The sequence below is a fragment of the Anser anser genome, assembly GCF_964211835.1.
Source record: "Anser anser genome assembly, chromosome: 4".
In the NCBI taxonomy this organism is placed as follows: Eukaryota; Metazoa; Chordata; class Aves; order Anseriformes; family Anatidae; genus Anser; species Anser anser.
In genome coordinates, this window is record NC_139724.1 from 71,923,016 (window position 1) to 71,947,334 (window position 24,319).

General features: G+C 38.1%; 1 protein-coding gene across 4 annotated transcripts in view; it reads left to right on the plus strand.

Annotated features, from left to right (window-relative positions):
* LOC310898962 (uncharacterized protein) overlaps nt 1-24,319 on the plus strand; it is a 43,904-nt gene that overhangs the window by 15,324 nt on the left and 4,261 nt on the right. For 2 of the 4 annotated variants that reach the window (XM_083834766.1, XM_083834767.1), the window contains one exon: nt 24,176-24,287. The gene's annotated coding sequence lies outside the window, so the exon portion shown is untranslated. Of the gene's footprint in view, nt 1-22,409; nt 23,430-23,590; nt 23,674-24,175; nt 24,288-24,319 lie in introns of those variants that run through there. The other 2 variants (XR_014583877.1, XR_014583878.1) reach the window with 2 other exon arrangements.

A 24,319-nucleotide genomic window follows, 5' to 3' on the forward strand; every position in this document is an offset into this window, starting at 1 on the left:
ATAATGAACATCTGTATCCACTTTATCATCTGAACCCAATAACAAAATGATTACTGAACATGAAGTGTTGTGCAATTGTCTTTTGCAAGTATCTAGAGAACTTTCACGCTTCCTTGAGGACGCTAGAGGTGGGGTGGCAAAGAGCAACTGTACACTGCTTACAGCCTGTGCTCCTTGAAATCAAAGCAGTTGGCTCATTTGGAGGCTGTATTGTGTAAAAACCTTAATGAAAGCTGTGGGAAGAAATTGAATAGGCCACACCTAGCTGGTGTTTGGGATTTTAGATTGATTAAGAAAATCTTTATAGCTGGCCTTCGCTTTTAAAAATCCAAGAAAAAAAATGAAGCTGCTTCATACTTGGGGTCATATTTGCTTATTGTCTTGGGAGATGAGGAAGAACATTCTTTTCCTATTCCTGGAATGAGTTTACTTTTTTTTTTTTTCCCCTTCTTGCTCTTGTTTAGAATTGATTTAAGTAAGTTAACCTAGTGAGAATATGAAAACAAACAATATTAGAGGTGAATTCTGCAATTTTTAGTGTGTTTTGACACTTTTTATATCACTGCATTAAGTCACCTGAAAGCACTGACATATACAAATGCTGTAGTTTAGTATACTACATAAAATTCTGATTTAAAACAGTTGAAATCATGTTTTGGAGAAAAATACCCTTTTATCTGCTCCGTTGACTTCACTCAATAATACAAGAGATTATTCTTAGTAGATAGGAACAATCTGCAGTGAAATCTATTATTCAATATAATTTAAAAGTTGGTATTGTGGAGCTTGCAAGAACCATTCACTCATACTGATGTTTTTCTCTAAAACACATCTACTTGTATTGTCTAACTATATTAAAATCTATCACACTGAATCACAGATGTTTGTTTCAAGAATAAAAAGTGCTCAATTCAGCAGAAACTTGCAGTAGTATGCTGAGTTAGCACCTTTCAAAATGCCAGCCAACTTGGTGTGAATTTTGTTTATTTGCTTTCTGAAATGTATTACACTGACTTCGAGAAGAGTAAATATCTCTGATCTGTTCCCCCTCATTTCTCAAACAGAACTTTCTTATGCTGTTTACAATACGCAGTTTTTCATTTATCAAAAACACAAAAGTGAAAGATATGCCAGTATGTAGCACTTGGTGATGTGTAAAGTAACATCACGTCCTATTTTACATTTAGAAATAACATTTTTTTCCCTAAACCAGCAAAGTTATTGCTGTTTTAACAGCTCATACCAGAAGCTAAACCTATAAAATTAATGTATCTTTTTGTGAGTTCTAACAGGGAACAGCACAAGCAACTCATTTTAAACTTGTGACCCTAACTTTGACACTAGGATTTGAAAAGAGGGCATCAAACATTAAATTATGAGTGAAAGGAGCCCTTCAGTCCCTTCATAATTCACATGCAATGAATTTGAATGGATGCATTGTTTCCAGAACTGTAAGCATGGGAAAATTGGGATATATGTTGAAAATTGTAGTATGCCCTAATTTGATCTTAAACAGTTACACTATACACAGTTGAAGCTTGGTGAAACAGCTGATGGTACAGACATGAGATGGTTTGGGTAAATTGCAGGCATTTCTAATGTAGGCTGTTATTTGTATCATCATTAGGGAAAGTGAAGCAAAGAGATCCCTGAGACTTTCAGAGGTATTCAGTTGTTAGCCCAACTGTGTGTTTGTCAACAAGTCAACAACATTTCTCCATTGCCCAACAGCCCTACAGAATTCACCCCTTGTTGGAGCAACAGTGATGACATGACTGGATTGCTGCTAGCTTTGACCCGTGTTCATGTATTGAGCCTACTACCATTTTCTTCCCCTCTCACACTATATATATATATATATATATATATTTTATAACATATGGTCTTTCATCTGTAGGGCTAGAAAGCCAGATGTCCACAGCTCTTTTGGTCAATACAATCAGTTATGCTGCCAATCATAAGCCCTTTGAACACCGCTACAGAAAATAACAGTTTGTTTTCATATTCCTAGTCTAAACCTATTTACCAGACTCATAATGATGCTCTAAAACAATATCTGTACATTGCCTCGTCATACACAAACTGCTGTATTTTATTTGTTAAGTAATGGACAAGCAATGAAACAGCTGTTGAAACATTGCACTGTTTTTATTTTTTCCTCTCCAGCTGAATGACAGAATTTGCCAGGTCATTTAATCAATTTCATACTGATTTACACTTGATAAAGTTAATCATCTTAACTCATAGATTTGGTAGCTAGAAAGACAGTGTTGTCTACATTGTAACGCTATACTTTAATCATTTAAAAATTAAAAACAAAAAGATCCTTTCCAGTGTCCACAACTGAGTAACCCAAAACCTGCTAAATTTTTGAGTGCCTGACCATTGGAACTAGAATTCTGAAATGACCAATTTATAAACTAAGAGGTTTTATGGAATAATTAATCAAAATATGGATCCAAATGGTAAGTTGTCCTCTTCTCAAAAGTGAATTACGTTAATCTAATCAATAGCTTGATAAGAAGGAAAAAAATCCATACAATGTTTAGAGCTGTTAATTTTTGTGTGCCTGTTTTTTAATAAAACAGCTGTTTTCTATATTATAGAGGCAATCCATGCATTGAGAAATTGAAAAAAAAAAGGGAATTTTCATTCTCTATCTCCAGTGTAAGCCAAAACCAATATAGATACTATTTACAATGAGATATAGAAGCATTTATAATGTTTTGAAGGAAAGTCACAAACTTAAACTTTGATTTGCATAACAGATCATGAGGGTGTGAGGAGGAAGAACCAATAACTAGTCTTATTCATTTGACTTTTATAAAAGCTCTGTAGCCCTTCATTAAGCAGGGTTTCCTTTTTGATACAAGGAATTTTGCCTAATTTGAAAATTAGAGCACAATCATTCCGAACCATGATGTGTGAAGACATGAGAGTCAGGTACTACTGACCAAAAGAGTTCAAAGCATTGGGAAGAAATGTATATGTCTAACATTTAAGCATGAGAGGCCACTCTTAAGTACCCAGCCTCCTTGCCCATGGACAGCAGAAGTCATGTTCAGCTATTTCAGTTCCTTTTAGAGTGGCAATCTGTGGGGATTTGGGCACCCCACAGTGGCCCCAGCAAAAGCTGACAAGGCAAGCTGAGAGTTGAGAACAAATGCTCAGAGAAAGGTCACACCTTGAATCTCACCTCTCCAGATGCCTTGTTTATGGCTGCAGTGAAGTTGTCTTCATGCATTCTCCAGGACCTGAAGATAGACTGATTGTCTGAGATTTTTGGATATTTCTGTTCTTTTGTGGTTGTTACTTGTCCCACATGTATGCTTCTTACAAGATGCCCAGCTCAAGAATAGCCTCGGTTCTTATGAAGATAAATTGGCATTCAAACATCAGAAAACTTAGCTTTAAAATGTGTTCATTCAGAAGCTATTTTTTTCTTTCTAATATTACATAACAGCTTGGGGTCAAGAGAACTTGCCTGGGAAGTGAAACACCCAAGTTCAATTCCTTCTTCATTCTCCAGGTTTCGAAGACCTACCTCTCACCTCTTCTGGGAGCAACTGAGAGGATCTTGGCTGATGAGAGGTGTGACCTTCACACACCCTCTTTTTCTCTGTTCCTCTTCTCCTGTCCAGATGAAGCTGTGTTGTTATGAAGAATGAAAGTTAGGAATAAGAGGAAGACCTACAAGATTCATGGCCTTTTATTGCACTGATCAGGGCTCACACCTGGGAGAGGTTTCCTCTGCTGTGCCGTATTAACCTTCCTTCTGCAAATGATCAGTTGTCCCATAATGTGCAGCTGGTTTTCAAGAGTAATTCATCATTTGTGTCAGAGGAGGGAGGTCTGCAGGAGAAACTCACAGAACAATAGTTTTTCCACTCTTTTTTTTTTTTTTTCTTTCCCCTGGCTGGTCCATATCCTACAGCTTATTATGCAAAGATCTGTACGAGCGAGTACACAGGACTATGTGGATGAAATTTCTCTAGTATTGTATTTCATATCTGAAATTATCTGTCATGTCATTTTCCAGTTTCTTTCACTGTTTTCCGATGAAATAAGAATTTGCTTAGGGTTCTGAACACCCTACTATTAAAATAACCTCACAATCTAGTAAAATAGGCTCAAGTCTTGTGATTTGAGTGAAACCCCATGGCATCAATGAAATGGCTGCTTTCAGGGAGCAAATTGGCATGAGTTTCCAAGTCACATATCAAAGACTGGCTTCACTTTTTATTTTCAATTTGATACTTGTCTTCAACGTGGACTTCATAAAGTCAGTACTACCTTGTGCATTCTTCATAAAGTCCACATCAGGGTACACTCCAGAACAATGCCACACTTTATAAACTGAAAATTGTCTGTGCAAACTTTACTAAATATATGAAGTTGCTGTTGATGTCTAATCGCTCTCCAACAGACATACTGGACTAATACACAAAGGCATTGCTTTTCATCATGTCTGTCGGTTTAAAATAATTTTGCTTTCTGATTCCAGCAATTAATGTTTCATGAGCTAAATAAAGCTAGGAAAATATCTATGAGGTGAGAATACCTCTGTTTTTGACTCCCCTAGTGCAAATATTCACACACATGGTATGGTTTACCTTTAACTGCAGAGAAGTCCCATCACCGGGGATGGGACTATACCTATGTAGAATTTTAGGTTGATAGATTTTGGTGAGTTGAATCAGGAGCTAGGAATATTTCAAACTATTTATTTTTTAAATTATTTTTTACTTTTTATATTTTTTAATATCTCAGTTCTGTATTCAGGATGGTAATGCTTACCTAAATATTAGCACCTGGTACTAGATTCACAAGAGAATTTATACCCCAAAGCTTCTAATCCCTTCTACTCTTAAAGACCCATTTTGCTGTCACTTGATAATTCTGCAGTACCCAACTTTCATTCAGAAAATATCACAGACCTCTAAACATTTACATGTGGCCATGCACAAAAGATTTGTCTTAATCTACAAAGACAGCCATGCAGTGAAAAATACTTACCTTAAACCTGGACTCCCTCCAGTTCAGACAAGTCCTCTAACCCACCTGACTGTTGAGTAAAAGTGGGAAATGGCACCATTCCCCCAGGTTAATATTGTGCAAAGCCTAGTGTGGCACATACATTTTCAGAGTACTACCACATGTGGCCCTGAAGCCAAGTTAAGGGATTGCCTACTTTGCAGATCTTTTGGCTGCAAGTTCAGTGCTGAGTTGCTCGATAGTTTTCTTAAACCTTAAATCTTAAGACTTAAATCCTAGGTGTGTTCAGTAAGAAACATTTAAATAAATTTATAAGTCCTAGGGAGAACTCTAAGTGTTGCAAATCTCAGCATAGATCCCTTTGTGGCTCCACACAGTCTGCTAGTGCCATTCCATGTTATATTTTTGTCTGAACTGTTATTATTTGTAAGTCTGGATGGCACATGATAGCACTCTGTGGTTAGAGAAAAAATATTTCTGTTTTGAGTATCTGTCAGCTCCCCTTAATTTTGGGTTACCAGCCTTCAGGAGCATTTTATCTGCTATGGCTGTCTGGAGATGTTTTTTTCAAGTTGGCAGAAACAAGAAGCTGCATATAAAACCATTGTTTGATACCTGCTGCTTTTCCCTTCTTCCAAAAAGTCTTAATTATTATGTTTCTTCTATATTACCGTCAAGGAGTTGCTGTATTCTTAGGAGTTTATTTATGGGTATGGTAGACACATATGTACAGCATCATTCTTGGTGTACAGCTATGACATTTGTACTGAGGTAGGGGCTACTTATGACAAATATCCTTAAGGACGGAAAAACCTACAAGTAAAACTTTAGGAGGTTTTAAACCATTGTTTTATTTTTGAAGTAAGATCTTGAGTATTGTGTTCATTTTTGGGTTTCCCAGCATGAGAAAGGCAATGACATTACCAGAGCGAGTGGGGAGTCCCTGGGATAGTAAGAGGACAGAAGAACGTGAAGTACAAGTAGAAACAGAGTAGGCAAAGGCATCTTACTGCTGTGTCGAGCAACGTTACCAAGAATATAGAGAGGACACAGCCAGACTCTTCTTGGAGGTCTGAGACAAAAAACAAAAGCTGAAACGGGAAATTCTGATTAGATACAAGGAGAAGACTTTTCATCGGGAGGTTAATTGCTCTGGATCAGGGACCCAGTGGGGTTTTGTAAACTCCACCTGTGGAGGTAAGCAAAACTCAAGTCGCTCTGTAGGTTGATATACTGGGACCTGCTTTGAACTGGTGGTTGGGCTAAGTGACCTCTAGGGTCTCTTCCAACACACATAATTCTGTGGCTGTATAAGAAAAAGAAACTTTCTTAATTCAGTATTTACCAAATACAGAGTTTCAGTAAGTACTAAAAAAATATGTAGAAAATTGTTGTCTATCCTTGAAGAGTTCATGCTACAAATAAAGCAAAGCCTTATGTGTGTGGAGGGAACTGGAGGTGCACTGAGGTGAAGTGATTTGCTGAGGTCCTACAGAAATTCAGTGATGGAACAAGTTAAAGAATTATCTTAGTCTCATTCTTTCCGCTGTCTCTGTTCAGACCATGGTGTACACAGAAAGCATTGTTAGGTTACACAGGATGGAAGGATTGCAAAAGTAGGATTAATGTTTTGGTTTCTTCACTTTAAAAAAAGATATTTCTGTCAATGACATTTTGCAGCAGTGGAGGAAAAAGTCCTGCTCACAGGAGTGTAATATCCAGATAGACACCCTATCACTGTTACATGAAGCTTTTCTGCTGAAGATGCAAAAAACAGTTCTGGGCAAAGGGTTCTCAGTTAATTGTCTGTGCAGTCCCTAAATGGGTATATTTTGGCAGTTCTAGTGTTACAAGATGTAAAAATAAGTTTGTTTGCAAAAAAATGTTTGAACAAAGGAACTGCATCTGTCTTCTCTCTCAATGGGCCACAAGTTAAAATATAGTGCAAATTTTGAATAACTAATTTCCAAAGAGATTCACAGTGGCTTGCAAAAGAAGACAAATAAAAAATGACCCCTTTACATATATGATGCATTCTGTTTCTTCTGCCCTCCCTCCCCTCTCCCCCCCCTTAATAATTAGAAACATGGTTTCACTGATACACTTTACAAAACCATTCTGGGGATTCATGAATTTAAAAGAAAAAAATAAACTAGACGTGAATAATTCATACTTAAATAGCTCTGGGCCAAGATATTGCTTCAGTATTTCCAAGTATGCAGGTTTTATTATTCTCTTAAAGTATGAATAAAAACAAGGTTGTTTTATCACACTTGGACTAATCAATGATATGCCCAAAGCACAGTTGGCAGTAAATGATCTGTTTTAGTTTAAAACATTTTTTAAATCGATGTGTATTGTAAGGGAGTCATAAAAATCTTCACATTAATGATTTTTGAGCCATAAAAACAAGTAATATATATTTTTTTGATTTTTTTTTTAAGGCAGTAATATTTCCAAGTAAATAGGAGATGGGCCAAGCAGTTCCCTCTGAATTACTGTTCTTCAGGCTTTCACACTCTATTAAGGTAACCTTCATGAAATATTTCTACATTACACTTCATGATGTAATTTGAATGCATTAGAATTAATTTGCCAATAAACTGCAGGGAAAATATGGAATATGGAATATGCTATCCCCATAAGCTTATGAGCTCTTTCTATTTAGATTGGGTCACATTCACAAGGGTTTCCAATGTAAAGTTTGCAGGCAAAAGTGACTCCTGCGACTACAAGGCTTTATTCAGGAGTGTGTTCGTTGCCCAGGGAGGGAAAGCAATGCTGTCCGTGTCGAGCCACCGTGTCTGTGTGCTGGGTTCAAGGTGTTCAGCTCACTGAATGAATGCAATACACTGAGAACCCAGGGAGCCCCAGCTGACTTTGTGGGATAGAGACTTCTTTCCCAACCTCAGGCAAGTTCCTCCATGGCTCTTTTTTGCCAGCTAGTTTTCAGCAACATGTGTTGTGGTGCCAGTCCACCGCTGAGCCTGCTTCCCTGTCTAAAGAGTGGCTTACCTCCTGGTGAACATCCAGAGTTGGCCCTTAGCTGTATGGATGAGTGTTAGGCAACTTGAGCTCACCCAGTGACATCAGAAGGACCGTATGTATGCAATAAGATTTGCAGGGCAGTGCCCCTTGGGACAGTCTTCTTTTGTTTCGTCCAAATTCTGTGTAAATGTTTAAGGTTGCTTCTAATCTCTGCCACCCACCTTTGGTGCTGAGGGTGTAACACAACAGCCAGGGAATCACCCGGGAACATAGGGGAAAGCAGTGATGAAGTTTTCTCACTCTACCTCCAACTCTCATTCACATTGCTGGCAGCTTTGACGTCTGCATTTCTGAAGAACCTCTCACTGTTGGTTTTAGTTCAAAGGCAATAGATGTTCCATATGTGTTCACGTCAGAAATGCCATATTGAGGTTTGGAGAAGATCCATGTAAGGCGAGACTATGCTTCCAGTATTTCTGCTCATTGCCTTGATTATGGTCGATGAGAGTGAATGGAAATACTGACTGCAGGGCATAGCTTGTAGTGAAAAACTGGCATGTGACATCTCATAACCTTCATAATTGCAATTTCCTTTTAAAAACATATAAAATACATGAGCTAAGAAGGTTAAGAGCTGAGTTTTTCTAATCCTCAGCATTTTATGCAAAATAACTGGCAAAAAAAACAGCTCAGCAAGAAATCTCACTCACTCAGGACTCGAACCGGACATGTCCAAATACCAGGAGACAAAATCCTGTTTTGTAGGATTTCCATGCATTAGTGGAAATGAAAGTACAGAAAACCTCAGAACCAGGACTATTCTCACAAGAGTCCTGATTTATTTATAGATCCAAGAGGTTTGCATCACCAGAATGAAGCTGGAAATCTCTCTTTCTACAGTACTTACACCATTTACCATAGTATGGAAGGTCTTACAGTCAGATTGTCTTAATCTCCCATTTGTAAATAGGGATAGTGAAGACATAGCAAAGGTTTTTAGCAGCCAGTTGTCTCTCCATGTTTGAGATCCACCTCTGATATCCTCAAAGCCACTGCTCAGCAGGAGCCTAGATTTGGTCAGGACCAAAGTGTTCAGGGATGAGCTCACCAATCCAGAATACATTGACCTGTCTCACAGCTCTCTGGAGATTTTCCCTGGAAAAATGTGTTATGCTGTTTGTCCAAGGTCCCACAGGAGCTGATGGTAAAAAAGGCATCTGAAACGTAAAGGAAATTAGAGTTTGCTACCTCAGGCAGAACAAAGGTCTGGAAAGTTAAGAACAGCTAAAATGGAAGTGATGAGGTGAGAGGTGCAAGTGGTCACCCAGTTGCCTGGAATGGATATTTGTGCACTGTCATTTCCCCAATAGGTTTAAGAAATTGGAGGGCCAAATTTTGCAATGTTTGTATATTTTTTCCCCCTGCTGAAGGCAAAAACAGAAGAGAAGGTAGGATGTTGCCTGCAGCATTTAGAGATATTGTAATGGGCCACGGAGAGATGATCCTAGCTTGAGGTCAGATTAGTGGAAAACATCAGGGAATCAGCTGCTGAAAGTGTTTCTCCTGGCCAGTCTCACCTTGATTTTGTTTCAGGTCTCTCCTCCTATCACCTCCTACAGATTTTTATGTCTGCAGTCCCCTTACCCAGAGGATGATTTTGGGTATGAGAAGGTCTGACCAGAGACCTGAAATATGTTGGATGTACGTTTAAAAACAAATAAAAGCGTGCAGTTCATGATCTGAGATTGCAGCAGAGAGCTGGGGCTGATTCTCTTATCCATTCTCTTGTTCCTCTGGCAGAAAAACCTTGGCACTATGTTGAAGGAGCGTATTATGTTTCCAGTGGAAGGAAATAATTCCAGTCATTCTCAAGTAATCCCTCTGTCCACTATTGCATTAATACTACAGGTCCTTAAAAAGAGACCCATCTAACTTTCTTTGGCTAAAATGTGGTCACTGAATAAAGAGGCAGGAAATTAGAGATTTTTTTTCTTTGAATTTCAGTAGAAGCTATCTCCTCACACTCACTGCCAGAAGTCCTGAAAAAAGTTTCAAATTCATAAATAACATTTATTCTTATTGAAAATTTTGCAGAAATATTTGGCAGTGGAGAAAGACCAGTTGTAGATTCTTTACAGTAAAAAAGTTTAAAATGGAAAGTCTGACACATTCTTAAGCTATAATAACACAAATGGGATCACTATAATTTTCAGTTCTGATTATAGGTTATAAAATCACTGCCAAATACCCATATATTCATGAGCCTGCAGAAAACAATCTGCAAAATGAAATATGGAGAACTGCAGAAGGAAAGTACAGGCAGCTGTAAATATAGGAGATATAAAGATGAAGCCAAACCTAAAATCAAGATACTGTTGATAACTAGTCAGAGAAATTTCACACATACCCTATCAAATTGAATTTAATCACCGACAATTTCCATTATCTAAGAATACAGTGATTTATTTACGCACGTTCTAAGACAAAAAGCTTTTCTAAGACGGGATTAATTCTGAAAGCATATGTAAAGTACTAAACAGGAAAGAAATTATAGGGATGTTATATCCAAACTGAATAATGTAAACCATGGAAATTCAGACTCAAGGTTACATCAAGGAAAAGGAACCAAGTTCTAAAAACTGTTTGTGTAAATATTCATTAGTTTTGGTCACATGAAAATTAATATTTTTCTCATTGGAAAAGATGTATTTTGTCGACAGTGCAGTTCAGAACACTAGGATTAAACACACAAAAAAGGGAAACTAAGGAAAACTGTTTTAGCATGAATATACTACTACTGTTAGAGCTAATATGGATCTTTTCTCATTGGATTTTGTGTTATTTTCTAACCGTGTGCAGTTGGTTTTGCAGGACGTTCGCTGAGACAAAAAAAATAAATAAATAAAAACATGGAGCTATTCCATGGGTAGAAACAGCACAGCAAGTTGTCGACACAAATTTTTGCTATGATAAATTGAGGCAAAGAACCTCCCAAATGTAATCAGACATATAATAAAATGTAAGAAGAGGAAAAAATTCCAGTGTGAATTAATGGAAATTAAGAGATTGAAATGCATAAAGTATATTATTTAGAGCAAAACTCTTTCTGGATTGCAACCATCCATGGTATGGCTTTGATTGCTGTAGTTTCCTCAAAACTGACGTGTGCATTTCTAATTTTTTTCTTCTGGTAGTCCGTAATTTCATTTCAGTTTGTATTAGCTTTGCAATGAGCATCCTTAAAAAGTGATAGCAGCAGGAATGTTGACGTAGAAGTGGGACTCATAATCTTGAAGATATTGTAACTTCTCTGTTTATGAAACTAAGCAGTTCAGGAACTAATAGCTAAGGAACTATGCTGCTGAATCATTGCCTGCAACGTGTGCTTCCCAATTAAAGTAATATTAGTAAAGTAATTATTAAATTAATTATTATAAAATACAGATTATGGTGTGAGGACCATAGGAGGTATGGTCAGCTTTTTCTACCTACACGATAGCCATGCTGAGGACTGTATAACTGAGATGAAATTATTAAGGGTTCTGTGAGAGTCATTTTCCATAGGTCTGTTTTTCAGCAATATGAATTCTCTTCCCAAACCTTCCTTTTCACCCTTTCCCCATATCATTTCTACAAATTCCATTTCTTCTTCCTGCATGATTGACTGTGACTGCTAGTGACTTGTGAAAGCTGTTTGTAGAAAACACTACACACTGAAATTCATAAGTAAAATATGTGTTTTAATAGCTGTAATTAATGCAGAGCTGCAAGCCCAGGTGGGACTTTTCAGCTGAGAGTTTTAGATGTTTCCAAATAATGAAGTCAACCTTAAGATGATGGGTAAATATAATCTTACCAAGAACCAAAGAAGAACCAAAAGTAAAAAAAAGATAAACCTCATAATTCTGAGTTCAGACACTTGAAATGTTATATTGGCACGTCACTAGGTGTATGCTTTATTTATTTATTTATTTATTTATTTATTCATTCATTTATTTAATTTTATTTTTTTGACGCTTAATCAGGCTTGTGTCTCCAACACACTTCATTACAAAGGTCTTCAGATTCTCACTGGCAGGTCAGGATGACCACCAGCTGCTAGCATAAAAAGGTCTTATTGAGTTTATTAAATGTGGACGTTGCTGTTAAATATCAGATCTTCAAATAGTCTTGAAGGGAATTGCTCAGGGTCATGCGATGCCTCTGGGAAAGACCTCAAGCCTCAGTTCCTCGCTCTAAGCAGCAGCACTGTAATGCAATGCGCTCAGTTAATCACTTCTGGTTGGGAGTCAGAAGGTCATGCATAGAGAAATTTTCCCCTGAGCAAAGCCACCAGAAAATGAAATGTGCACACAGAGCTGGAGACTGCTCTTTTAGGTTTCTACTTTGAGGCTGTGAGCTTCTTCATAGAAATGATGCAATTCCAGAAACACCTCAGCTTTTGGTTGGCATAGTTTATTTAGTGACTCACTTTTTCAATAAATACAAAAATGTTAATTAAGAAGAATCCCAGACCTCCACATCATCTGTCTAAAACGGTAGCTTGGGGGAACCCACTGTTATAGCTTTTTATCTCACCCATTTTTCAGAATGAATTTTAGTACTAGTTCCACATCCTCAACCAGTCTGAAACATGAATTAACTATCCCTCCCTCTGCTGTGTTGTGCTATGCAATAGGCTGCTTGTTTCTTGTTCTTAGCTGTGAAACACGTCTTTTTCAGATCTCTTCTAGTGATTGCAGTATACACAGGGTCTCTCCTCTTTTTGCGTATGTTAGGGAAGGGAGGGGAAAGATTCAAAAGTAAAGAATAGGGGACCTTGTGATTGCTATGGGGCAGGCGATGCTCCACACCCAGAAAGGGGCGGAGAGGACTCCTCCTTATGCCCTCATAACATTCAGCCAAGCTGCTGTTGTGGCTGGAGAGGGTGTCTGAACAGCACACTGCAGGGTTATTTAATAAATAATTGGGAGGTCTGGACTTGAAGGTGATCTTAAGGTCAGCCCTAAACATTGAGGGAAGCTTTTCATCCCTCTGTTTCTGATTTCATTATGTTGTAATTAGCTGAACAAGGATAGCATCTTCTGTGGAACAGACAGAAAAAAAAAAAAAGAAAAAAAAAACCTTCTGTTTATTAGATTTGGTGCATTAAAGCAGAATGCTTGCCTACCTGCTAAAACCTTTATCTTCTGGCCTGGCAAGAAAAGTCTGCAGCACTCGGAGAACCACAAACTGCGGTGTGGTGGCTGGGGCACCACGTGTCTCGCTTTGGTAGCAGAAACAGGGGTGGGAGGCAAGAAGTGCTCCGACTTCTCACACCAACCTGCAGACCTGGGCGAGATGTGATCAGCCAGCACTAACCCGGCCTGGAGGGAGAGCTGTGAAAGCATCGTAGACAAGTGCCAGATCTCCGTCATGATCCGTCATGAGCTGTCTTTTATGGGAGGCCCAGAAGCAAGTGAAAGACAGTGAGGAATAATCATGCTATCAGATTTTTGAAGATATTATGGCATTTTCAAAAATGTAATTAGCAGAAGTTTCTATGAATTCTAGAAGGGATGAATAAAGGAATATAATTAAGATGGTGTCACCCAAAATCCATGCATAGTGGAGGATTGTGCTTGGAACGGTTGGGTTTTGTGGATGGGTTTTTTTGGATGCAGGAGGGGAGACCAGGGGATCACCACAAACATAGCTGATAGATTAATAGATTAAAAAAAAAAAAAAAAAAAAAAAAAGGTGGTTGTGGGTTGTACTGAGTGAAAAGATAACAAAGAGGGAGAAGAGATTTTTATTTCATTTATTTATTTATTTATTTATTTTTCATTTTGGAAAAGGAGGAGAGAGGAGGGTCAGAGCAGGGTTTCTGAGACAGGCTGAGCATACTGAGGTAGTTTTGGAGGATGAGACTGTAAAATAACACTCAGGAAGTGAGCTTTTGCTGAAGTGTGCTTGCAGCTTGCACAGCTGGGTGCCGGGGGAAGTCCTAATGACAGGGGAGGAGACTGGTTTCTGTGTTCTCCATGGGACTTGTTTCCAACTTTATCCTCAAGTATTTCACTGTTGCTTTGCTGGGATGAAACTTTTCTGCCTTTAAGCTGTCTGGTGATAAGAATCATGAGAAACGAATCTCAGAAGCATGAGACTTTTTTTTTCCTTTTTTTTTTTTTTTCTCTCCAATGGGATCAATGATTGCAAGTAAGATGATACATAAGAATACCCTTACTGACATTTAGGAAATCTTTAACTGAACTGCAAGGACCTGTTTGGGTATGATTTTAGGTGCCATAATGTGATGGTATATTATTATAAGAACATAATTTCCTGTGGTTGGTGACAGCCAGCCCCCCTTCGGCAAAGTTTATGTTGCGGAGAGATCCTTGAAAACTGGGTAACTTCAAACCACAGTAATTCATACTGGCAGAGTCTAACAGCGGCAGCAACAGTTGCTGCTGCCCTTTTTCTTTCTTTACTCACAAAATTTTTGCTAAAATAAAGTCTGCTTTAAACTAACCTGAGCTATCAGGACTCCAGTTGCTCTTTGAAGTCATCATGAGTATTGCTCAACTCAGCTCACTGTATGGCATAGCCTTTATTTAGCTCCTGCCAAAATTAACTCTGTTTGATTTTCTGTAAGTCATAGCACTACATCTGAGTTTTTTGGGACTCTATTTCTTTACATTTCTTCCAAGGTCTGGGTCTGCACTGTGGTTCTCTACCAAGAAAAAGGAGACAGATGTTAGATGAGAGGTACTCTAGAGGAAAAAAAGAAAAAGAAAAAAGCTAAAGGACGGTGAATATCAAAAGATGAGAGAGCATTTCTGAGAGTAATTGGGCAAAGGAACTCAGAAATGATATAATCTTAAAAAAATGCACATTCTGTTTTCAGTTATAAGGAAACAAAACCAGTAACCTTGTTTTGAACTTTGTTTTTGTTTTTGTTTTTATACTTAGAGGTGTTATGTTTAGGAGAGGAAGGGAGATGTGATTTTATATAGCCTCCAGTAAGATGACATGTATTTCATACAATGCTTTTCTGTTCATTCTTTTTTACATTTATTTTTTTAAATATATTTTATATTTTGGGTTACTCATACAAACGAATTTAAAAGAAATATTCTCCAGCAAATTTCAGCTGTCTCTCTAGTTCCTAGCATTTTAAAAAGAAACGTCCTCTGTCTTGTATATTTACATAAAGCCTGAATGCCAGATTTGGAAGATGTAATAAAAATATGTTTTTCTGGGATTTGTTCTTAGGGAAAGAGAATTCCCCATGACCAAAAATACCCCTGTAATAAGCATTTGCTCCGTGCTGGCACCACTGTGACCTTAAATTATGAGCTTGCCCCCATTTGTAGCCAGTTTCCCCTCTTTAAATGTACAGTTAAGTCATTTGTAAATATCATAACTAAATCTGGAAGTGTAATTTAGTGACTCTATTTGAGGATTAAGAAGAAGAATAACATTACTTAGAACCATATGTAATCTTTTCTGCTTTGTTTAATTTAGTTTCTATGCTATGCATGCCTTATCTTATAGTCATTCTTTACTCCAGTTCTCTTGATACATTTGCAACAATGTTGATAATACCATCAAAAAAACTATCCAAATGTTCATTTTCTTTGGGGAAAAAAAAATCAAAGAAAAACACACACATGCCAAAACTATGTAATATAAAGTGTATTCATATAACACTAGTGACATAGGATCATTGTCCTTAGGAAGGAAAAAATGTTGCTAGATCATACTGCTCATTCTCCAAATAGAGAAGATTTAAAACTGTAGAAAGTAGGCATTAGATTTTACACTTGATCATACTAGCTGGTTTTATTAAGCATTTGGAACAACACTCTAGTTTTCTTTACCAAGAGTGCCAGAGAGCTGAAATTCTCTGCTGAATATAGTCTACGTCATGGTGCCACCAGTCTTTATTTCATGAAGGTGTTATTCATCTATTTTCTTTTCAGAGGGAGTACCTGCCTCCAGGGGCTGTGGGCATATGATGTTTAGTTATTGTGCCAGAGAGAGGCTGACTGATTAATCTGCATATATTATTGTTCATTACAATACTCACAAGTTTTATTCTTGCTGGGCCCACTTTGTGGTCTATTATGGTAGTTTAATTCACACCTTATTATTTCCTCCAGACAGTGTGGATAGTGAAATAATTTTATAGTCCCAAGCAGCTGCTTTTGAAGTTTTTCTGACTGCTTTTCACATCAAATAGTCTTAATTTGTGGCCTGACTTTTTATTCTTTTCAGTGAAAGCCTACCCATTTCAGTATGAATGCATTGTACTGTCAATGAACATAATTCTTTGTCATATACTTGGAAGCAACTTGAGGCAGATCCTTGCCTGGTGCAAATACTCACAATCCCATTCATTTTCTGGCACCATTTGAGTTTATAGCAGCAGAAGACCCTTGTGAGTGTGTGTACACAATGCAAAGAGCTTGCTAAGACTCACAGAGTTGTTCATTATAAGACCATACCACCCTCACACACTAGATATAAATCAGTGAATTTTGCAGAAGACACTTTTCACCCTTTGCTCAGCATAGCACTGAGGCAGATGCACAGGAGGAAGTGCCTGAAAGATTACCAAGAACTGGGCAGAGCAAGGACTTCCCATAAAATAGTGGTGTCCTATGTCATCGACAGCTAGCTTTGGAAAATCTGAGAGCTAGGTAGAACGAGGACTTTGGAAGCTCAGCAGAGCTAACACAAAGCTGTTCCCAGCATTCCTTACCTCCCAAACCATTCCTTCAGTAGTCTAATCCAATGCCCAGAAACAAATAGCCACACACAAATAAATCCTCTGGCACAGCAGGAGCTAAGAAACAGAAATAGCTGTGTCTCAGTTACAAGAAGGATAGATCTTCAGCCAGCAGTGGCCCCCAACCCAGAAGACAAATTAAACGCAGAGACAAAAACGAAAGAGAGAGAACAATGTTTTGTTGGAAAAAAAAATAAAATTAAAAAGATCAACCATCAAAAAACAGATGTAAGAAAAATCACTGTGAAACATACACACGTGTGCACACACACTCGCACATGGGACCAGTCTCATAGTAGAAACTAAAATAACAAAAAAAAAAAAAGAAAAAAGAAAAGATTTCTTAGGAAGTGACCATTTTCCCCAGTGACATCAAACACAGATTTGTAATGTTTTAAAAACCTTGATTTTCCTCTTTTTGGTGGTTATTTCCTTGCTGTCTTCATCTATTTTACATAAAAATCAGCAGGAAGCCTGATGCTTGTTTTAGTAAGAGGTGAATCCAGCTTAATGTTTTCAAGTTGTCATGAAACCTAACCGTGTGCCTGTGCAGTCCAGTTTAAGATTTTTAAAAACCTTCACTATAATTGACAAAGGAAGAAATATAATATAGAAAAAAAGGCAAAATATCTTGTGCTTGAATTGACAGAACTGTAACTGGGATTGCTGTAGTCTTGCTGTGTTTGCAAAGCAATCTGATAGGTACTGGTCACTGAGCAGTTGTCAAGGCAAAAAGCTGTACATGTAATTTTGCACTCTCACAGCAAGTAGCAAATTGTGCTGTTAGAACTGGAAGCAAGACTGCTATCTAATTAAATACCAGGGTGAATTATCTGGTGTTCAATAGTAAAATTAGGTTTAAATAAATTTAATTTTGACAATAGAAATTAATTGTTTTACTGGGCACAGGACTGAATAGTACTTTCTAAGGACGTCTGATCAACAGCAGTTCTAACACTGGAATTGGCATACGAGAAGCATTTGTCGACATGTAATTAGGACTCGATCTAATCCCCATTGAAACAAACTTTCCATTGATTTTAATAAGAAGTACATTAAACTCTGGACACCACAGTTCACAATAATGTGGTATCTCTGCTTTTAGAATTTGGCACTAGACCAAATTCTGTAATTTAGCTCGCTACAGGGAGTGACCTTACCCATATTATATGGTATGACAGCTACAAAACAGCTGCCATCAGCTTCAAAGAATGGTAGTTTTATAAGCTGGGAAAACAGTTTGTCATAGTGGATTGGTATATTGAAGTAGATGCAACTCCCGGAAACATCGCAAAAAGATAATTGCTCGGTAAAAAGACCACTGGAATACTTCGGTTTCCTACCTGTGCAAAAGAGCAGCAGTTTTAATGACTTAACAAAATGCTCTGCAGAAACTTTTCAAAGCAACTTACATGGCATAAAAAATCAAAGGCAAATTTCTTATATTCCTCTTATCCACAGTAACTGGTATCGTAGTAATCAATTGACAAAACAATTATTCACATCAGTGAGAGGGAGATACCTCTTTTACTATCTTCATTTAATCAAATTTTTAAAAGTTACTTATTTTAATAACGGTACCCAGTGTTCCATCTACATTTCTGTGAATATAACTATTCTTCACAGATCTTCTGTAGGATTGGTCATTCTTCCAAGCTCAGTGTTTAAGCCAGTGTTTGTCTTACACTTATGCATGGAAATAGGTATCTGCACAAAAAAAAAAAAGGCTTCATTTTCTTCCAGACCACCTACAGCTACATCCATCAGAAAGCCGGGGCATTTGAACAGCACTTAAACATCTGTTATGTGGCTGACAGTAGCTGCCTACATAATTTCATTAATACTATCCAATGATATTTTGTCCTATGTCCTCTCAAACGATTAAAATGGGAATTGTGGAGATAGCTGCCACCATGCATCCTAACAGCCACAGAGGCTGGCACTCTCCTGATCGGCAGAAAAGTTTTGCAGTGCAGATGTTCACAGCTGAGCCAACTGTCGAGGCTTTTTTTATAGCCAGGGGGAAGAAAAGGGGAATTTTAGGTTGTGATTCATCTCGCCCTGCAGTATACTACTAAAGTCAGGCAACTGAACTTCATTTTAAAACTGTGTAGTGACCTAAAAGAAACTGATGGTGACTGGCTTTGATATGGGCATTCACACTGTAGATATGTAGCGCAAAGTGAGATTAATCTTGCCCTGCTGAAGGGACTTGACCTGGCAGCACTTAGCACGACCCACTGATGCCCAGCAGCCAACAGCCAACAGTAGTGCAGGAACATTATTTAAAATAGTGCCCAATATTTTTTGTACAGGGAGAAGCTTTTAATTTACATCGTGGCCTAATGATCTGCCGTAGATCTGGTCACCAATAAAATCTCCCTTACTGTAACAAGGTGCATTTTTGGGGTCATAAGAGAAAGTGTATTATTAATTCATCACTCATAAAAATTATTCCTGTAAATAAATGTAATAGTAGCAATCCCTACTGTCTCTTTAATGACTTATTTGCCAAAACCCCAAATAATTTAAACCATTTGCTTGTCCCAGGGACTGGATAATGCATGTAAAATTATCATCTTGGGCTTATCTTGGCATGTGCTGAATGGTGAGTAATGTGTTCTTACATTATAGTCACAGTGCAGAAAAAATTGTGTGTACTGACATCCATGCTGCTGCCCTAGGTTGCTAGTAGGGTCTAAGAAAGTTTAGAGAAGGTTTAGGTGATTCTGTTTTGTCCTTTAGTTACTTCTGTAATGAAGTGTAGAGGTACTTTAGGAAGAATTGGGTAGCTGAGTATACCCAAATGGAAAAGTTGTCTCAAATTTGTACTTTCGATGGTGGTATTGGTAAAAAAAAATACTGCATATTGGGACAATAAACAAGATAAATAATCTTGAATCATTTTAAATTTGATTGGAAGAAAAACATTTTTGTAAGAACAATCATGTCTCAGTCTCTTGCAAAACCCCAGAGAGGATAGATTTGTGATTACTGAGAAGAGCTAGTGAAAATTATGCAAAGGTCTTGTCTTTAAGTGAAGAATAATGGATGATCACATTCAAATATACTGGGCTGAAGTGATTCTTATGCATATTAGTGTCAGGCTGCTTATAGCATGTCTTGAAAATAACTGTACTGTGCTTAGGAAGAGTCAAACTTTATATGTCTACTGGTGGATTGATCTGTGCCTAATCTGTGTAGGCTCTATAACTAAATTACTCATTTCTTCAAGGGCACTTGGAGTACTTCAGAGTTGAAACAGTGCATGCTTCTGAGATTTATAGGCTGAAGATGAATTTGAGCATGGGAATGGGTTCAGCCACATTTGGTGGTCATTAGGACTGCAAATGTGCTCCACAATGTGGGTGATGCCCCAGTAGTCACAAGGATTTTCCAAGACTTTCCTTGTTACTGTAGGATCTGGGCTTTCCTTCCAGAAGTTGTGCTGCCATCTGATGAGCATGTGTCCTGTGCATGAGAAATGGGAGCAGCTAAACCAGCCTTGCAGGGGTTATATGGTATTTTTAATAGACGTGCCTCCTGCTGGGTGTCTGAGGAAGAATCTATGGGAACTCAAGTATAAATTACCTCTGATGTTAAGCAGTTGCTCTATGAATCAACTTGGAGTGGGATTGAAAGAGTGATCCCTGAGAAGGGAGCAGAAAGATCTAATTAATAGATTGCAGTGCTGCAAAAGACTACTGTGACCATCTGATTCCATGTAGCACAGGTCACAGGTCTTCCCTGGATTCATTTTTACTTGAATGTCAGCATCTCTTTCTGAAAGCCATCCAATGTTGATTTATATGTTGCTAGTGCTGGAAAATCTTGCAGACATCTTTAGGCTGTGCCAATGATTAATCATCTTTGCTGTTAAAAAAAAAAAAAAGAGGTCTGAATTTGACTGATTTCAACTTCCATGAATATCAACTGTGAGCTGTTTCAGACAATGTTGAGAAAATTTCCATTCTTTTTCTCCTCATCCAGCAAAAGGTATGGTTCTGTTTTACTTGGAGTATCTACAATATTTTGAGGTCAATGAGAAAGAAAAAAAGAGAGAGAGAAAAAAGGAAAGAAAGAAAGAAGCCAAAGGGCAGACAGTGCCAGTATGAGACTTAGGATTTCTTGCTGTAACACGGTCCACTTCACTAAGCTGACAGAAATCATTCAGAGCTGTTTTGGAGAGTTGTTAGGCACTTCATGATGCAGCAGGCATACAGGGAGCTTTTAAAAACAACTCTGCACCCAGCTCCATGTGTCCATGGTGGATCCAGGCATGTCTGAAGAATCCAGTAACAATGCTTCAGTATTATGCAGCTCCCCTTCCCCCCCTACCCCAAACCTTTGATTTCTCTCTGCCTCAGTTCTCTGTTTGCAAAATGAGGAAAATCTATGGGTAACACATTAAAAGTTGTAGAAGTGTCCATGTGCAGGAGCAAAGGGGACAGTGGGAGTATGTGAGGTAGAAGTGTTGGCTGATAACTGTGCAAAGGAAGGACTTCCATGCCACACTTCCAGGTGGGAATCTCTGAAATCCACAGCTTTTTCAGGACTATTGTAACCATGCAATCAACCATCCATTTCTTTTCCAAATACCCCAAGGAAAGGGCATAACCCCTGCCTGCTGATCCACACTGCTGATTTGGGATCTGCTCCATGCCCCTCTGAAGCCAGCAAACAAGCACTTCTGGAGGGCAGAAAGGCCTGGGTTTTCCCCCAACCCGCTCCCCCGATGTCCTCTTGCTGAGGAATGCTTCATTCAGTGAGCCTGATCATTGAGGCAGTCTACATTTCTTGTCTGGCTGGCGAGTGATTGAACATCAATTCTCACCATTGGGACCTGCGACCATAATTATGGTAGAAATGAAAAGACAGTATCACTGATGTGACTGTCTTTTGGGTGAACTCAATGAAATTTCAGGTGTGACCAGATTGTTCCAATCAGGTTTGCTCCTTTTCTTTTTCTTTCTCGTCCTCTTTTTTTTTTTTTTCTCTTTTTATGCATCTTTCATTTTGGGGGGCAAGTATGACCTTATTCTTGGGTTTGAAGAACTCATTTGCTGTTTCTCTTTAATGAAGTTTTGCTTCTTCTAGTGAGAAACAAGGGCTGTGATACTTAATAGAGATTTTGCACCTCAAAGAATTACTTTTTTGAATATCTGAATATTTTGAATTTTTGAATATTGCTGAATATTCCAGAACTGCATCAAAAAAAAAAAAAAAGTTCATGACAACTAGGTGGTAAAAGTTCTCAGAAAGGAAAAGTTTGTTAGGAAATACAGAAATTCTTTCAAATGTGAAGACATTAGTATGGACCTGGTAAAGATCCAACATGAACGGGGATTTGCAATTAAGATAATTTCTTGTTTTTTTCCTCTTCAATTTTCACTTTGAAGGAAATTCTGCTTTTATAGCTTTTAGTCTGGGTTGTGCTGCAATGACAAAGATTAGTAAAGGATGTTTTGGATTTTTTTTGCCTTTTTTTTTTGGTGAACTGCCCCTGATTATGAAGCAGAATGAATTATTGATTTTTGAATGCTCAGGATTTTCAAAAAGAATGTATTTGTGCTGTTTCAACAAATAATTTTTAAGGTTATTTTATGGAAAAGCTTTGAGGGGTTAACTGCTAGTTCCTATGCACTCAAATACATTCTGCCCACACTTCATCCCTGTTGATCACTCAGGAAAAGGACCTGTTTTTCTTTAATGGGGACCTCGCCTGGGAATGGATGTCAGGATGAAGGCGTGTCTTTTATTCAGCTCTCTGTCAGAGTCCAGCTGACTAATATTGCAAGATAGTATTAATAATTTGTTGTCAAAACTTGTCAATCCAGAGAGAGCAGATATGACTCACTGGAAAATATCCCCATGAGAAAGAGACTTTCACAACTGCCTATCTGAATGCACGGAAAGATAAATGCTACAGTTCAGACTTTCCCTCCAGAGAGAGGCTGTTCTTCAGGAAAAGTCAAAACAGACACATGCTCGAAGTAGGCTCAACAGATTTTACAAGATATGACATAAACGACAAAGAATTTCTAGCAGTGGCTCTCTGTAGACAGATTTATGGAAGATCGAGGGCTTGAGGATTAAACTCTTTGTTGGCTGGGGTGAGACAACCTGATTATCCTGTCCAGCTGGAAAAGAGACTAGTAGCAAGGTCCATCTCAAGAAAATTAATCTAGTTAAGTGGTGCAATGCTGTCTTCAGCTGGCAGTGTCTGGGTGACACTGAACATAAACACTCACAGGTTGTGGCTTGCATTGACATCCTTAAGAGAACAACAAGAGGCATGAAGAAAATGGTACTGCGTGTTAAATTCATCACCGCAGAAACTGAGCAAAGTGAACAAAAAGTAAATTGAAGGGATGGTTTCGTATAGCAGGGAACTACGCAACTATAGGCCATCAGGGAGATGTGTCCAAAACGTGAAATGAAGATTAATGCTACGTTTAACACACTTAAATATTTTTTGATATGAAAGTACATTGGCAGAAATGCATCTCAGAAAATTTCATTGTTAAAATTGTGTTTTATAGTCCATACTCTGCTGTTTCTTTATTTTGCATTTTTGCTGAAAGTCACACAGCCAAACAGATCTTCGTTGGCATCTAGAAGACTCATGCAGAGAAGCAAGGCGCTGGAAGGATAAGATGGGAAAAATTATGTGAGTAAAAATAAATGGGGAAAAATTGTGTTTAATGGCATTTTAAGAAGATGCAGATGAACCTTAACTTCATAAGACTTTTTTTTTTTTTTTTAAGTAAAACCACCTTGAAAAACATGATGATAATTATCTGTATTATTTTTTTATGTGTCACCTGGCAGAATGTCTGAAGAATAATTAGTTTGTGGATGCAGAACTAGAAGATGCTAAGGAGAAACACATTTTCTGAGAAGTAATGCTGAAGGTCAAGTCCTGAATGTATTTGTGTATTTCTTTCTAGCGCAACTGGGGGTGAAATGACACAGGTCAATATTGGGAATTTATATTGAAATTCTTGCCTAACTTTTGTTTCTTTGAGTATTCTGCTGAATTCTGTGAGGCTGTCCACAGCGGCAGAAGGGAGCAAATGTGTTGCCCTGCTCCAGCTCTTGCAGTATACATGAAATTTGCAGGTTCCACCAAATGCTGGGTGTGTTGTTACATATATTGCATATGTATTGCATAATACATACATGCATATGTATTGTATAAAACATATATTGTTATCACTGACTTTCCTGCACTGCACTTTCCCCACAGGAACTGGTAGAACCCTATCTCCAAGGATCATCCTTGGAGGCCACTCAAGAGTAGTACCATCATGGCAATGCAATCTGGATGCATATTCTTTTCTCTGGCTTATTTCTATGGTGCCAGTAATAATGTGCATGGTTCTACTTACCCTGCTCTGTCCCTCTCTGTTCCAGGGGAGAATCTGGCCCAGGGCATTCTTCTGTTCCACATAGCATGCTTCCATTTGCCTTCACCCCATAGGAGATGAAGAATTTCAGATTGATGGAAGAGCTGACCTGCTTTTGGGTAAGCCTATGAACTGTTACAGAGATCAGGGC